At 48.4% G+C, this 17,908-nt stretch overlaps 1 long non-coding RNA gene across 1 annotated transcript; it reads left to right on the top strand.

Moving 5' to 3' along the window:
• The first annotated feature begins 2,698 nt into the window (after positions 1-2,698).
• On the top strand, positions 2,699-6,047 carry LOC132472502 (uncharacterized). Its single transcript, XR_009529092.1, has 4 exons — positions 2,699-2,860; positions 2,940-3,037; positions 3,175-3,251; positions 5,174-6,047. It is a non-coding gene; the product is annotated as an uncharacterized LOC132472502 (long non-coding RNA).
• Positions 6,048-17,908: the final 11,861 nt, after the last annotated feature.

Below are 17,908 nucleotides of genomic sequence, written 5' to 3'. Positions count from 1 at the left end.
CTTTCAGTAAGGAAACGTTTATCATGTAGCCTTCAGCGATGATTCAGCTTACTGGACTCTAATGGGAATCTGCCCCCGCAGCCGCTTACTGGAAGTCCTGCACTGTTTACTTTAATAACTGGTTTCACGATAGCTGCTGGATATTTTCCAATGCGGATTGTTCCATTTCCTCCTCGCTTTGCCTATTCCTCCACATTAGGTGCAGGCTCTTTGTTGAGTGTTTGAACTGTTGGTCAGCTGTTAACCTAACTGGTAGGCCTACCGCTTGGACCCAGAGCAGGCAGGCCTACCCCCTACCTTCTGGGACCCGGAGCAGGCAGGCCTACCCCCTACCTTCTGGGGCCCAGAGCAGGCCTACCTTCTGGGGCCAAGAGCAGGCCCACCCCCTACCTTCTGGGGCCAAGAGCAGGCCTACCCGCTATCTTCTGGGACCCAGAGCAGGCCTACCCCCTACCTTCTGGGACCCAGAGCAGGCCTTCCCCCTACCTTCTGGGACCAAGAGCAGGCCTACCCGCTACCTTCTGGGACCAAGAGCAGGCCTACCCGCTACCTTCTGTGGCCCAGAGCAGGCCCACCCCCTACCTTCTGGGGCCAAGAGCAGGCCTCCCGCTGTCCACAGCGCCGTAGGTCCGCCACTAGGGGGGGACGGCCAGCGGGTGCAGGATCACTTTCCCAGTGGTTGTTTGTTTAATGTCTGCACACTTTGAACAGGGAAGATAAGACTGGGAGGGCTGACCAGCAGACAGGAACAGAGCGGGACTGTTCCAGCAGGACGCAGTGGAGGGACCAGTAGGGTGCTAGAGGGACCAGTAGGACGTAGTGGATGGACCAGAAGAACCCAGTGTAGGGACCAGTAGTGCGCAGTGACAGGACCAGTAGGGTGCTGTGTAGGGACCAGAAGGGTGTTGTGTAGGGTTGCCAACTTTCAGAAATTAAAATAAGGGACGCCCACCACGGGCCCGACTCCTGGGGGGCGGGGCGCCCGCAGCAGTGGTATGTTTTATTTTGTGCTGGTGTTTTTAGTAAAGGGTTGATCAAGAAAGGAATTAGTCATACTTAAATCTTGAAATGCTTTATTACCACATAACATTCTCTTATAAAGTGCAGTCAATTAAATCTTGAATGAAATCTCTTTGTGTGGCGTGTGCAGCAATGAACTTTTAAAATATAAACTAAATAAACGGAATGGCCCACTCCATTTGTTGGCCATTCTGGAGAAGATCCTTTCCACACATCCAGTGGATGCTGGGATGCTCAGGATATGTCTGGTGATAGACAGCATGTTTGGCAGGTCAGCTACTCGAAAGAGAGCCACCCACCTGGCAGCCACACCTTTGGACTTCCATTCATATTCAGCATCTTCTTTGAGCCTCTTCAGAATGGGTTTTGCTGTGGAGCATTCATCATAAAGTTCATCCATGTTGACTTTATGGATGAGGTTGAGCTTGGTGGTCACCCTCTCAATGTCAGTAAAGGTCATGGTGCCATGGTGCAGAGAGAGAGGTTGCAGTGAGAACAACCAGTAGTCTTCAGAAAAGTTGAACCATTTCTCAACATATGAGAGTGCTGTGTTGAGGAATGCAGTAAAATCTGCCCTTGCCATGTCAGCATCAAGTGGACGGAGACGCTGCAGCTTCAATTTAGTTAAGTAGCCATAGAACTGTTAATCTCGTCTCTGTGTGAGCTTTTGCTTGAAGTTTTCCATGATGGAATATAACTCAACACAGGTGGTTTCATCACTCTCCAGCTTCTTTACAACTTCCTCAAAGAGAGAGAGGATATTATTGCAGAGAAGAAGGTTGCATGCTGTCCAGTTGCATGCTGTCTGATGTCAGACAGCCCACCGTGCGCCACTGAAAACACTCGCCGACATATTTTACAACTTGCCTTGTAAACATCTCCACTGACGCTGTCCAGCCAAGGATGTGCGTCTTCCCACTCACGTCCGTACTTCTGCAAGCGTTTACGCTTTTGAGGACGTGGTGGAGTATCGGGTGTAGCGGACATTTTTAAAAGGCGCAGGTTTTGTGAGCAGCGCCGGTGTGTGGTGTCTGTCGCTAGGCAACCGTGACCACCACACGCATGCGCAGACACACAGATGACCGGAGCCGGTCTTGCGTAGATCCCGCCGCGACAATTTTGCTGACCGTAGTATTCCCTGTGTTTTGTTTTGATCATTATTGTTAGATTTAGAATTTGTGTGTGTGACAGACATGTGTATTGGACATTTATGGAAATACGGAACAAATTGCGTCCCGTATTGCTTCAATACGGGACGCAACATTTAATTGCCAAATAAGGGACGATTCCGTATTTTACGGGACGGTTGGCAACCCTAGTGTTGTGTAGGGACTATTGGGGACTGGAACAGGACATGGACTGTCGTCGTTGTAATTCCTATTTGTGGGTGTAATCTAATCTGAAACACGTTGCTGTGTGTTTTGTCCACTGCATCGCAACACCACCACATTGTGATCAGTTGACATTATAAAGACATCAATAAGCTAATATCAATATGGTTGTGCAAACAGGCAGTCTGGCATGCTCTCTCCGTGCAGTGTGCACACGTTTTATTTTGAAGCAGGCTTCGTTCTGACCTGTTGTTCAACATCTCATAGATAATGAGCGGACTGCGCCCTGCTCTCAGGAGCCAAAACACACAAAGAGCAGAATCCGGGCCTGCGGGTTTAACCTCCCCGTTGGGTGCGGCTTCAGGTTCCTATAAAGACAGTGACTCAGCGCTTTGAGTCCGGAAATCAGTGAGGAAAAAATTAGCAGAAGAGACGCTTTGCAGAGTCGACCCTCTGCAACAACCCAACCACCAGAGCACTATGGCGATGAAGGTTCACGTTGAATACTGGTGAGTAACGTTCACAGTGCGACTCGTTGAATCCGTTTCACAGAGAACAGTCTTTATTAACAGTTCTGATCTTTTCCAGCGGAGGATGAGGCTTCAGAAGCCGCTTCACGCGGCTAGAAGCGGCCATCAAGAAGGCCATCCCCGACGCGGAGGTGACGGGGTCCGTGGGTCGTGCCCGTAAGTCCGCTGACTTTACGCACAACAGCTCTTGTTTTGGACACTTTACTTTCGGATGGGACTAGAACTGCGCATGTGTTCTTTACGGCCTATAAACTTCTAAATATTTTTTATCTATTTTGTTTTCTCCATTTCAGAGAGTTTTGAGGTGACAGTTAACGGACAACTGGTGCACTCCAAACTGCAGACCGGGAGTTTCCCTGACGATACCAAGGTAAGAGAACCGTCCTGTTGGCACCGCGCACCTCGCTCCGCGCAGACACAAAAGATGCATCACATTAGCGCACCTCAACCTTAACGGCCTCCAAGTTTGTTTTACCCCAGCTGACCCCTAACTGAGGAGGTAGGGCTACGAGGAGCGCACCACGCACGAGTCGCTCTCGACACGGCCCTACGAGCAGACTCTACTTCAGAAGGTTAAACCAGTCCATCCCTGATCAGACAGCCCAGTTCAGGCGTAGGCTTCCATACACTATAAGCTGAGCAGGGACTGCGCGGAAAATTATGCAAAACGAGCAATAGTGTCTCTCTGCCTGACAGGTCTTTGTATTGCCTCTGCTCAAACCTCCCTGAGGAAGTGAGTCTACTCTTAAGATGTTATTAACTTAGTCCTGGTCTACTCTTAACAGTTATTAACTTAGACCTGGTCTACTCTTAGATGTTATTAACTTACTCTTTGATATGAATATTTTGGCACCTTCCGGTAATCCTTTTTCATATTTTAGGCTTCCTTTACGTGTAAAACCTTTACGTTGAGGTAAAAAACGATCATGTTAGTGAGGTCCCCCCTTCACTTTAGGCGTCTTTGAGTGTTATTAATTATTATTATTCTTCATGTTTAACCTCTGTTTTCCTTTTATTCCTAGTCTGTTTTACATAGTTTTGAATGATGACTATATGCTCTGTAAGGTGACCTTGGGTGTCTTGAAAGGCGCCTCTAAATTAAATGTATTATTATTATTATTATTATTATGTTCTCACGTGTTTATGTTCTGGAAGGGAAATGTACATTTTAAGACAATCCTTGTCCAAACTCGTCTTAAACTTGTCAGAAGATATCTTGCAATGATTCATTAATGTAACTAATAACAACTGCACAAGTAGCCCTTCACGCAAGGGCGTCAGTTTGTTTTTAGAAATGGTGGGGACAATAACCATAAGCTTGAGTGTGGTTTGAAAAGTGCTGGGTACTAGGGTTGCCGCGGTATACGGTATTACCGGTAACACCGAGTTATTATTTTTTTTTTTTCCAGTAATAAAAAAAAATATCGGCAAAAGTTAATAATATAATTAAGAAAATACACATTTGTAAAATAGGCCATAGTTCTGCTCTGTGTGGAAGAGAATTGGCGCGCTTCCTTACAGGACCGGTAACTATAGCAACGCCGGTAAACAAACACGCGAAACCCAATCCCTACGAGAGCCCCCCCCTACGGCCATCCGGAGGCGCACAGAGCTTTTTGCCGTGATATTATCTATAAAATTATATTATACTATTATATATAGAACGTTATAAGACGCTGAGAATTGGCGCGCTGTCACCGAGTGTGAGAGGAGAGTTGACAGAGAAGATGGCGGTTGACCTAGTTTCAAAGTTTATACCGTTTATACTTTGTAATACCGGTTTTGACACAAGTGTATTACTTGGTGTGAAAATGTCCACACCGCGACAACCCTACTGGGTACCCTTATATAAGCTAATCATCCATTCAACGCTGCACTACAAGTGTATTGTCAGGTGTTGAAAATCCTATTCGAACAATAAAAGTTGAAAGACACAGTTTGTGTTTTGGCTTGTTTTGCAAAACAGCGTTGGAAACACCAGGGTATTGGCTCGGGATATGTACATCATAAGCAAATTGCCCGCAAATAAAATAAATAAAATGTCGTATTTTAAATAGTGGTGGGGACATGTCCCCCCCGTAATCTACGCCTATGCCTTCACGTCAGACCTAGAACAGTAGACATTAGACTGTAATTGAGCCTGTTAATACGTCCATGGAGTTCCACTCGTTTGACCAATATGAAGGCTTACATTCAACTGGCATTAATATAAATCAGTTTCCAGTATTCTTGGTAGTTGAATAGTTGAGTGTATTCTTCAAACGTCTTTATTCCTGTGTGTTTCCTGACCAGGTGGTGAGGCAGCTGATGGCGATGATGGCGATGAAGACCCCCCAGGCCTACCAGCGGCCCCCCCAGACCGCCCATAGGGGGGGGTGACGTTAAAGAACATTTCCTTACTGGAAATGTTAAGGCTGTTTCCTATCAGAAGAGAACATCTGTTTTTATTGTCCATTGATCCGTTTGTTTTCTCGTTCGACCATAAACCAGGAAGAGAGAGTGGTGAGTTCAAAGTCAATCAGGTTTTAATCTCGTTCGGAGGCCTGTGGTCCTGAAGGATGAGCAGGCCTCCTGAACAACGATATGAAAACAGAACTTCCTCCTCTCTAGCCACAGTCATGTTATCCATCGTTTAAACTGACTGAGTAGTATTCCCTTTAAGTTGGCCCCTCATGTTATCCAAGGGCTCCAACGCTGAGATTCAAATGTTCCTTCAATATCAAAGGAACAGATTTTGTGTTCTGTGATGAGTTCAGCCGCCCCCCCGACCCAGCAGCTCCTTAGTGGGCCACTGAGCCGCCTGTTAATGACTGATCACACTTAAAAACTACGTTTGGTGTGACCATGATGCTTCAGGTAGTCTTTGTGAACACCCCCTAAGGGAGCCCGCTGTGTCTCCTGTCTCTCTAACTCTCTCTCACTTCTAACTCGCTCCAACTCTTTATGACGTACACATCGCTACTTTCCTTTCTGCTTCTGATTAGACACCAAACATGGAACATGGGATGACCATGCATTCATTAAACAAGCACTGTTTGTATGTATAATTATATGATGTCTACATACAGTTTTAATTTCCTTAAAAGCATAAGTAAGACTATACTTTCTGTATTAGCCTATTGTGAAAGCACTAAGCTTTTGACAGCATCAATAAAGCAATTCAAATCAAACATAACCCCTGTTCGTCCATTCACTCCTCACGGTATTTAACCCAGAGACGACTGCATCATGTGTCTGTGGAGAGAGCAGCAGTCTTCTGGCATCATTATTAGTCTGTTCATAACTGTCATGCTAGTTCTAGGCTCCTGAAATAAAATGATCAAATTCGGAAGAGAAATCGTATGAAAAGGCTTGTAGTACCATCTCGTATCTCTAGGAGGCGCAGCGGTAAAGGGAATACTTCGACAGCCTCATCGTTTATGAGTTCTGAGTTTAATCTCAATAATGTCAGAATTCTGAGATTCTAAATTCTGACTTAATTCTCAGAGTGCTTTCTTTATTCTTGCCTACCAGGTTGGTTAATATAAAAACAAAACATGCAGCCCTAATTCAGTTCAGTAAAAATACGTCGGCCTAATATATCCATTATTTAATTGATGCTCTAATGGTGGTTTTACTGCCCAATAGTGACTGCAAACGGGGAATTATTTTTTGTAACGAATCATGGTTTATTGGATTACATGTGACATTGTTACTGTGTCAATCAGTAGGATTGCACTACAAATTTCCATAAATTATATCCTGTTTAATAATATGATCTGCTTAAACTAAATACAACACAATGACTAGTTTTAACAAAGGACCTGTTTCTGTCCTTGAGGTTTCAGAAACAATGCAATTTATCATACGTGTCAGTGGGTGTCCGAGTGGAATTCGTGTTAAATTATTTTGTTATTGTATTTGTGTGTATATATATATATATTTTTTTTTTCTTTTTTTTTTCGTTACAACCAAGTCACATTTTATGTTTAAATTCCTTCTGTTTCGAGGTTATGTGGTCTTGTATCACTATGAATCATATTTCTATTCCATATATTATCCAGAATGTGGCTGTGGCTGGCCTTCTCCACAGGTGAGCAGCGAGGCGGTGTGACGGTGTGAACCGACACCCGGCTATTGATCCCTCTTCCCTGGTGGCGCTCTCCGCACGCACTGTGACATCACACCGGGCTCACACGCCAGGGTGCCCGGACCTGGTCGTGTTCGAACTTGTTATTGATCCGACATCGGTCCTAAAGCGAGGAACGTCCGAGTCATTGGTCCTCTACCTGATGTTTTACCCTCCTCTTCTTCCTCGGCTCATGAATCAGGCATCATGGCAGCACAGCCTCTCCGTGTTAACAGGAGCCTCTCTGTGTTAACCGCCACGAGCGAGGAAGGCTTTGTTTTGTTTCCATTAGCTACCTGGCAGGAATATTACTATAGGCCTACTCAAATACTACTATTACTACTGCTAGTACAACTGCTACTACTACCAGTTGAGGCTTCTCCAGTGAAGAGAGGGAGGAAGATCCTCCTTAAATTGTTGAGAATAAAAAATGTAGATTGTCCAGACTACTTTAATGAATTAATGCCCTTAAATAGGACTACTTTAATGCCTTTATCTGACCATTGAAAATCCACTTCCACCAATGTGGAAGTGGATTAACCAAGTTCAGGCATAAGAAAATATTAAAAATATTTATAACATAAAAACCAGGCTATACGTACAGCATATCATACATTTGGTTATAGGCCAAATTCGGTTTAAATGGCATGCCTCTACTGGCCAACAACTAGATCGTCACGTCCCTAGCAACCTGACGTCGTTGAAACATGCTGGTGAGACCATAAAACCGTCCTAATAACATCAAACTAAAGATCAGACACATTCACTGACTGAAGATTATGCAAGTAAAAAGTATATTTCTCGCTAGAAATGTTATTAGAAACACGTTTAATGGTGAATCTGTCCTAAAACATTGCAATTCTCATTCAGATAATAAAGATTAATATGCTACGGAACCATTTCCCCAAATGCTGGGAGAACATCTCGCCCCCTGTCGGTGCTATTCCTCCATTCGTTTAGATCGGCGGAAGAAAGCGTGTACCCTTCACGAGCAGGGTACGTTTTATTACTCTGTTTTCTGGGAATAATTGACGCAAGCAGAAACCAGAAAACAAGCCGTTTTTTCGTTTTGACAAGAAAACGAAAATCTAAATTTCAGTTTGTTTATTCGTTTTTTGGTTCTTACTGAGCGAAACGATAGTTACGTATGTAACTACGGTTCTATGAATTCCGGATGACCGCCAGAGGCGGTGCTTTAGCACTGGATGTTCCATCTCGCGCATGCGCAGGTCGAGTAATTATACCAAAAAAGTCACCTGTGACACCTGGGTGACCCGAGAAAGTCTATATATTCCGGAGTCACCCGAGGTTCTGTTCCAACTGGATCTTCTCGCGGAATCTGAGAAGTCTGAGTGACAGAGAACTCTGGCGGTCATCCGGAATTCATAGAACCGTAGTTACATACGTAACTATCGTTCTATTTCATTCCTACTGACCGCCAGAGGCGGTGCTTTAGCACTGGATGACCAAAAAGGTCACGAAGAGTGCTCACTTCAATCAAGGGCTCGAAGCCGTCGACAAGACAGCCGTCACCACAGGATGAGGAGCAGCGACATTAACCCTGTAGTATCGGGCAAACGTACATGATGAGGACCATGTAGCCGTGGAGCAAATGTCCGGAAGTGGAACCCCCTTCAAGGCAGCCCATGATGTAGCCATACTCCTGGTAGAGTGGCACTTAACGGCCAAGGGCACAGGGAGCCCCTGTGCCCTATAGGCATTCAAGACCACATCCACAACCCAGTGGGAGAGTCTCTGTTTCGACAGGGCAGCCCCCTTCCTGCAGCCCCCGTAACAGACAAAGAGGTTATCTGTCTTACGCAAGCTGGTTGTCGCTTCAACATATGCCCTAAGCGCCCGCACCGGGCACAACAGGTCTGACACTCTTTCTGCACCCCCTGGAGAGCCTGGGGGATTGAAAGCAGCCAACTCGATTGATTGGTTTACATGATGGGGAGACAATCGTTTGGGTAGGAAGGATGGGTTCGGCCAGAGCACCACTCCTGACCCATCTGCGTGCCAGCGCAAACACCCCTGGCTCACTGACAAGGCATGGAGTTCACCGACCCGTTTTGCAGTCGCGATGGCAAGGAGAAATGCCGTCTTCATGGACAGCCGCGTCAGGTCTGCCTGACTTAGTGGCTCAAATGGGGGTAGACATAAGGACCTCAGAGCTACTTGCAGGTCCCATGATGGTGCCCTCAGGGATCGCGGTGGTTGAAGCCTCTGGGCCCCCTTCAGAAACTGCCTGATCAGGTAGTGGGACCCTACCGTCTGGTTATCCACCCTTGCGTGTGTGGCCGAGATCGCGGCCATATAAACGCGCAGGGTAGACGCAGCTCTTCTGTTGTCCAACACAGACTGCAGAAAGTGTAGTATCACTACCACTGAGCAAGTCTCCGGGACTTCGCCCCGCGCCACGCACCACTGGGAAAACAACTTCCACCTGTTTGCATAGAGCAACCTAGTGGAGGGTGCCCTTGAACTAAAAATAGTACGGACCACTGACTGGTCGCAAGACGTCAGCAGCGGGTCCCGTCTCTCAGGGGCCACACGCACAGCCGCAGGCGGCCCGGATTCGTGTGCCATATGCGTCCGCCTACCTGAGACAGAAGGTCCTGTCTCTCTGGGATGCACCAAGGCTCTCCGTAAAGGAGTTTCAATAATGGTGGGAACCATGGCCTTCCTGGCCAATGTGGAGCCACCAGAAGTAGGCTGTAACAGCCACGCTGGACCCTGTCCAGCGCTGCCAGTAGAAGGGGAATTGGGGGAAATGCATAAAGCAGGCTGTCTGGCCAAGCATGAGCCAGAGCGTCCTGCCCTAGGGGACTGGTCCTCTCCGTCAAGGAGAACCAAAGGGGACAGTGGGTGGTCTCTTCGGAAGCAAAGAGATCCGCCACTGCCCTGCCATACCTGTCCCAAATCATCCCCACCACCTCCGGATGGAGTCTCCACTCTCCGGGGGGTGGCCCTTGGCGAGAGAGAAGGTCTGCCGCTGTGTTCCGGACACCTGGAACATGGACAGCCCTCAGGCTTAGAAAATGGGGGAACGCCCACGGAAGGAGCCTTTGCGTGACCCGCAGGCTCTGCCTCGATCTGGTGCCCCCCTGATGGTTGACGTGGTAGACTGTGGAGGTGTTGTCTGTCCGGACAAGAACATGTCGGTCCCTCAGAACTGGAAGGAAGTGCCTGAGAGCTAAGAACACTGCAAGGAGTTCCAGCACATTTATATGCTCCAGTCTCTGCTGGGCATCCCACTGGCCTCTGACAGTCCTGCACTGCCATACTGCACCCCAGCCGGAAAGGGAGGTGTCCGTCTCCACAACCTCCCGCCGGGAAGCTATCCTCCCTAAGGGCGACCCCGCAATCAGGTATGCCCTCTCTCTCCAGGGTCTGAGGGCCCGAAGGCACCGCCCAGACACCCTGACCATCTTGTGTCTCTGCCACTTGGGGTCCAAGTGGAGACCATTCACCCAGATCTGAAGGGGACGCAATTCCAGAAGGCCTAGTGGGACCACCATGGATGCTGAGGTCAGTCGAAGGAAAAGGCTGTATTCCAGCAACTTCCCCCGCCTGAAGCGCTGTAGCAGCTGCAAAATGGTAGCTACGCACTTTGGAGAGAGGCAGGCTCGCATGGCCACCGAGTCGAGCACCAGCCCCAGATAGCTCACAACCCGACATGGTGTAAGGTTGCTCTTGGTAAAGTTGACCATAAGGCCAAGCCGGTCCACATGGCTGAGGAGCATGGCTGTGTCCCTGACCGCCTGCTCTCGAGTTGGGGAAATGACCAACCAGTCGTCCAGGTATGTCAGTATCGCCATACCTGTGGCCTGTAATGGTGACAGAGCTGCTGCTACACACCGTGTAAACATACGCGGGGCCAGAGACAGCCCGAACGGAAGAACCCTGAACTGGTACACCTTGCCCAGAAAAGCAAAGCGGAGGAACCGCCTGTGACGTTGGGTAATAGGGACGTGAAAGTAAGCGTCTTTCAGGTCTATTAATACGAACCAGTCCCCCTGAGCGATAGCCTGGAGGACGTCCGCAACATGCAGCATGTGGAAGGGAAGAACCTTGAGGAACTGTTTCAGCCCTCTCAAGTCCAGAATGCATTGCGTTGGATTGTTGGATTGTTGGATTGTTTCCCATGATGGCGCCAGTGTGTCAGGCTCGCCGTCAGGTGCTCTACCTGTTGTGTTTGTTTTTGCTGCTTTTAACGCTTGTACATAACATCAACGCTCTTCTGGTCTATGATCGCCAAACGTTGCTAGATCTGAGAAACGCTGCTATAAATTTTAAAAAATCAGACTATTGTGAAGGGGGGACACCTTTCCCACCGGATCTCCCGGCCGACCACCGCCGCACGCTTGCTCCATTACCTCGGAGAAGAAGGTACCGGCGACGGGGGAAACGTAGCGGGTATCTCGTGAAGCTGAGGTTGGGGTTGGCACGTCCTGATCGATATGGTGCTGCCCCTCGCCTGTGTGTCTCTCAGCGCTTCCTGGATCCTGTTGCTTCCTCTCTGGTGAAGGTGACGGGCTGCGATGAGGCTTTCCAGCCCCACCGTCCCTGCTCCCCTTGTTTACCCTGGCGTGGAGCAAATCTGGAGTATCTTCGGCCCCTGGCTCGCGCCCCATCGTCAGCTGGTTGTCCGCCGGCTCCTGCTAGATTTGGCTTGGTTAACGCCAGATCACTTGGAAATAAAGCTTTTATCCTCAAGGACTTCTTCGTTACGCGGGAGCTGGACTTTCTTTTTATCTCCGAGACCTGGCTAAGTGCGGGTGAGTCCGGAGTCTTTTCTGATCTTCTACCTGACGAGTGCTCCTATTTCAATTCTCCCCGGTCGTCTGGTCGAGGACGAGGAGGAGGAATTGCGACTGTTTATAAGAGTGACTTTAAATGCAAACAAATATCGTGGCCATCCCCCGCGAGCTTCGAACTGAGCTTATTTGAGCTGGGTCATCCCCACACTGTGTTGTGTGCTGTGATTTATCGTCCTCCCAAATATAACAAAGACTTTTTGATGGACTTCTCGGTATTCCTGTCGGATATTATGCCGAATTATGACCGGGTCCTCATCGTGGGGGATTTTAACATTCACGTCTGTTGTCCTGAAAATAACTCATTGGCGAGAGACTTTTTAAATATCATTGACTCGTTTGACATTGTCCAAGCTGTACTTGGGCCGACACATGAACGCGGTCATACACTTGACCTCGTCTTATCCTATGGTTTGCCCGTTTGCAATCTGGAGATCTGTGATGCCTTTTTCTCTGATCATATGCCTGTTCTGTTTGAAGCCGCTGTGAACCGTTTGACAGCTAAACCTTGCGCAGTCGCTCGCAAATGTCGGGTTATGAACCCCTCCACTGCCGCACGTTTTTCCACTGTTTTCAACCAGAACTGTGTTATTCCTGAAAATGTGTCATATGATACTGAGTCACTGAACTGTTGGTTTCCCAACTGCTGTCAAACTGCCTTAGACATTGTGGCTCCACATAAAATCAGACGGCAAAAAACTAAATCGGAGGCTGAACCCTGGTTGAATGAAACCACCAGGGCTTCTAGACAGGAGTGTAGAAGAGCTGAGAGAAAGTGGAAAAAGGACAAACTACAAGTGTCTTTCCAAATTATGCGAGATTGCTGGCGCCACTACCAGTCGTCTGTGAGAGAGGCCAAAAGAAAATATTTTTCTGAGATCATTTTGTTAAATTCTCACAAACCTCGTGTATTGTTTAAGGTAATTAACTGCTCTGAATGCACCACAGGCGTTGCAAATTGAGGGGTCTCCTGCTGTGTGTGAAGACTTTCTCAGGTTTTTCATTGACAAAGTGACATCTGCTAGAGCACTTATTTCTCCACCTGCTATTGATCCCTCAGTCTCAGCTCCATGCTCTGTGTTCTTAGAGATGTTTGAGCCTGTAACCTTGTCCTTTGTGGAGGAGATTGTTGGCCACCTGAAGCCCTCAGGTTCTCCAGCTGATATTGTTCCTCCTCGACTTTTTAAGGAGATTTTTCCATCTATTGGACCTTCTTTTACTGCTGTCATTAACAGTAGCCTATCATCGGGAGTCGTGCCGGCTCAATTTAAACATGCTGTTGTGCAACCCTTGTTAAAAAAACCTGGACTTGATCCTACTGCTTTGTCTAATTTCAGACCTATCTCCAAACTGTCTTTTCTGTCAAAAGTCCTGGAAAAGATTGTTCACTGTCAACTCATGGACTTTATAAATGGACAGAACATTATAGAGATTTTCCAATCTGGTTTTAAAACATTACACAGCACCGAATCAGCGCTGCTTAGAGTTTTTAATGATATATTTTTAGCTACTGACTCTGGCCATAGTGTTGTCCTTGTGCTCCTAGATTTGACTGCAGCCTTCGACACAGTAGACCATGACATCCTCATTGCTCGTCTGGAGCAGTGGGTGGGTGTCAGAGGCACAGCACTAAAATGGTTCAGGTCTTATTTAACCCAGCGGTCTTTCTGTGTTAGCCTTGCTGAGCATGTGTCCTCCACTGTCCCGCTATTACATGGGGTTCCGCAGGGTTCGGTGCTTGGCCCCCTTTTATTTTCCCTTTATTTACTCCCACTTGGCTCAATTCTTAGGAAGCATGGTATTTCTTTTCATTGCTATGCTGATGACAGCCAGATTTATATTCCTCTTAGAAAGGCAGAAGCATACAGTATTAAGCCTTTGTTAGACTGCCTGCAAGACATTAAAGCTTGGATGTCCCTAAACTTCTTAAATTTTAATGAAAAAAAGACAGAGGTTATGGTTTTCAGTGGCTCTGGTGTGTCCCCCCTGGTTGACCTAGGCTACCTGGAACAGTTCCGTAGGCCAATCTTAAATAACCTGGGGGTTAAGGTGGACACTGACCTCAAATTTGACACCCAGGTAAAAGCTGTGGTGAAGTCCAGCTTCTTCCAGCTAAGGCAGCTGGCAAAAATTAAACCAATGCTTCAGAGACAGCATCTTGAAACAGTAATCCATGCGTTTGTGACCACCCGGCTGGACTACTGTAATGCACTTTACATGGGGATTAGTGAGGCCTCCATTGCCCGCCTCCAATTAGTTCAAAATGCCGCAGCTCGTCTCTTGACCAACACTAGAAAGTACGACCACATTACACCTATTCTGGCTTCATTGCACTGGCTACCTGTACGTTTTAGGATTCATTTTAAAATACTTTTATTTGCGTTTAAAGCCTTAAATGGCCTTGCCCCACCATACCTCTCCGAGCTGCTAAAACCCTACACTCCTAGCCGTTCTCTTAGGTCAGCTGACCAGCTGTTTTTGGCCACGCCCCGTACCAGGCTAAAACACAGAGGAGAACGTGCCTTTGCGGTAGCAGCCCCAAAATTGTGGAACACTTTGCCACTCCATATTAGACAAACTACATCCCTGTGTCTCTTTAAAACCTTGGTAAAAACGCACCTTTTTTATTTGGCCTTTGGACACTAGATGGCGTGTTGATGTGATGTAGAAGTGTTGGGTGGGTCATGTGTTTTTACTTATTTTATCTCTTTTTCTGTGTGCAGCACTTTGGAAACCTATGTGTTTGTTTAAACTGTGCTATATAAATAAAGTGGATTGGATTGGATTGAATGGGGCGAAACCCGCCATCCTTCTTCGGTACCAGAAAGTAGGTTGAGTAGAACCCATCGAGCTGTTCTTGTGGTTCTACTACTTCGATAGCACCCTTCCCAAGGAGGGTGGCTACTTCCTGTCTCAGGACCAGGGATCTGTCGGGATTGGTAACCACGGTAACCTTGATCCCGCTGAAAGTTGGGGGCCGGCGTCGGAATTGGAGTGTGTACCCGTTGGATAGCGTGGACACTATCCAAGGGTCTGTGGTCTGCTCTTGCCAGTAGCTCAGGTGCTGCTGAGAAAAGCGTCCGACGACTGGCCCTTGGACTTTAGTACCTACCTGGGGGGGGGCGGCGGCTGGGCGCCGAACCTCTTGGTGCCTGAAATGCCACCCATGGCGCAGAGCTACGGCGCTGGTCAGCCCGTGCTGAGAAGTGCTGGCCCCTCGATTGTCCACCTGAACGTGGTTGAGAGCTATTGGCACGGGGTACCGCAGAGGCCACCGGCCTAGAATGAAGCAGAGGTGCACGCCGTAAGCTAGCAAACTGCTGGCTAGCCTGCCCAACCTGTACACTTCGCTCCAGGGCCTGAAGAGCAGCTGGCCCAAACGTCTGGCCTGGGACCACTGGAAGAGAACGGAGGGTCCGTTGACACACCTCCGACAGGGGTGACTGCGCCAGCCAAACCTGGCGGCGCGCCAACGTAACAGTTGACATTAACCTGCCTAGCTCCCTAGTCATGTACGCAAAAGTTTGCAGTGAAGCATCACTGAGGGTCTGTGCTGAAGGATCAGCACCTGACCCCCGTATAGTCTGAGACAGCGCCAGAACGATGTGAGAAAGCGAATTCCCAAGACGTCCCACACGGGCAGCAATGTTGTAACTCCTGGTAAGGAGGTCATCTGTAATCCGGCACTGGGGCCGAGGGCAGCGCGCATCGGTTCTCAGAGCCTCGTCCAGGGAGACAACCAGGGACGCTATAGCAGGCTCAATCGGAGCTAACCGGTCCAAGCCATAAGAATCAGCATTGGCCATAGTTGCCAGACCTCTGCTATCACTAGTGTGCTGGGAGAGAGCCCTTGAATCTGGCCAGCATCTATGAAGCTCTGCGATGTACGGCTCAGAGGGGGGCAAAGAGAAAACGAAAGGTTGAGCGGCCTGTGGAAAAAAGGTGCAGATGAAACAGGAGCTTCATCCAACCCCAGCCTTGCCAGGGCCATTCGCACGGCTGGTCTAACAGTGTCGCGGCCGGACACTGACCCTCTAGCCGAGCAGCCCAGAGACCCTTGAGAGAACGCCTGAGAGGCAAGGGACGCTTGCTCTTCCTCCTCTGCAAAGAGGCTACAGGACGCAGCTGTAGACAGCATGTCATCCTCTGTATAAGTGGGTTGCGCAGCCGCAGGGGCCGCGGCTGGTACACCCTGAGCTGGTTGGAGGTTCTGTAGGAGGGCTTTAATCTGACCAAGACCCGAAGGGGGCAACCCTGGTCTGCCCTCCACCACAGCCAACCTAGCTAGCCTCAGTGCATGAGGCATGAAACTACAGTTCATGCACGGGTTATCTGACACTGCTTCCCTGAGGTGTTCAACCCCGAGACACGCAGGGCACTGGTCATGGCCATCCTCCGCCTGCAGGGAGGCCATGCAGGCGACACAACTATGGGCGCTTAGCATGTCGGCAAATTAATTGCAAGCATATTAATCAGTAGGCTAGGCAATCGAGCTTTAGGCGAGAGCACCCGAGCAACGACGCGACACCCCGACAATAACAGTGACGGCAAGCTACAGGCGAGAGCACCCGAGCGACGCGACACCCCGACAATAACAGTGACGGCAAGCCTTGAAAACCCAAGCAGCCCACTGGAGAGAAAATTAACACAGGCTAGGCAATCGAGTTTTAGGCAAGAGCACCCAAGCAACGACGCGACAGCCCGACAATAACAGTGACGGCGAGCTACAGGCGAGAGCACCCGAGCGACGCGACACTCCGACAATAACAGTGACGGCGAGCCTTGGAAACCCAAGCAGCCCACTGGAGAGCAAATTAACACAGGCTAGGCAATCGAGCTTTAGGCGAGAGCACCCGAGCAACGACGCGACGCGACACCCCGGCAACAACACAGTGACGGCGAGCCTTGGTAATCCAAGCAGCCCACCGGAGAGCAATCAGTGCAGGCTAGGCAATCAAGCTACAGGCGAGTGCACCCGAGCAATAATGCGCCCGACAATAGAGTGACGGCGCCAGGAAAATACAGTGACGGCTTTTGGAAACCCAAGCCACTCACTGGCGATTAATCAAAGAGCGCAACTGGCTAAATAAATACAGTGACGGCGGCTTGGACCCCAAGCCGCGCACTGGCGCATACAAATGAGCAACCGGTCTTAGGCGAACGCACCCGAGAAACGGTGCGAGACCGAAAGAATAACACAGCGACTGAAAACTAGCCGCCAATTAATGCTCTAAGCAAATTAAAGCAAAGGGTAGAAAGGTGAAATCAGCTGCCGCGCTAGCCGACGGATAGTCGACTACGCGAAGCCTACACACTTTACTCACCCCTGCCGAATCAAACAAATTGCAAATCGCAGCCCTTGGTGGACGAGGCTACTTGCGACAAGCTAATATGGTATCTCTTACAACAAACAATGTTTGTGTGTCCTGCTAGTACGCTACCGCGAGAAAATAGAAGGAACAGAACCTCGGGTGACTCCGGAATATATAGACTTTCTCGGGTCACCCAGGTGTCACAGGTGACTTTTTTGGTATAATTACTCGACCTGCGCATGCGCGAGATGGAACATCCAGTGCTAAAGCACCGCCTCTGGCGGTCAGTAGGAATGAAATAGAACGAATTTACCACTCAATATCTGGTTTCCGCCGGTGGGCGGGTCCTCTTATTGGCTAGCGTGCTTCATTGCCCTGTGCTCTTCATAATAAAAGTTCTTCCGTTTGATAATGTTGACAAAAATATTACTGTATTATAGACACTAGCAGACACAGAGGACCACACCACCCACAGTCAAGACTGACACGGCTTCAAATAACAATAATAGTATTCATAATAATTTGAAAATGAGAACTTATGAAGTTATGATGACTTCAGTGCAGTTGATGTTTAGCCACAGTTAATACATGCAGAGCAGACCTGCGATCGCGGGCTGCTGATTTCCTCACAGCCTGAGAGCTATGAGGAATACAAGTGATCACAACCCATTTCTGACAGCTGAAAATTGCGCATTTGTTGACCTTTATCCATTTAAAGTAAACAAATTATTTTTTCTTGTTGAAAGTTATATTGTTTTCATATTATTATTTACTGATGGTGTTTACA

Source organism: Gadus macrocephalus, chromosome 14 (assembly GCF_031168955.1).
Source record: "Gadus macrocephalus chromosome 14, ASM3116895v1".
NCBI lineage: Eukaryota > Metazoa > Chordata > Actinopteri > Gadiformes > Gadidae > Gadus > Gadus macrocephalus.
The sequence above is the reverse complement of the archived record's forward strand: the minus strand, read 5'-3'. Positions and strand labels throughout refer to the sequence as shown.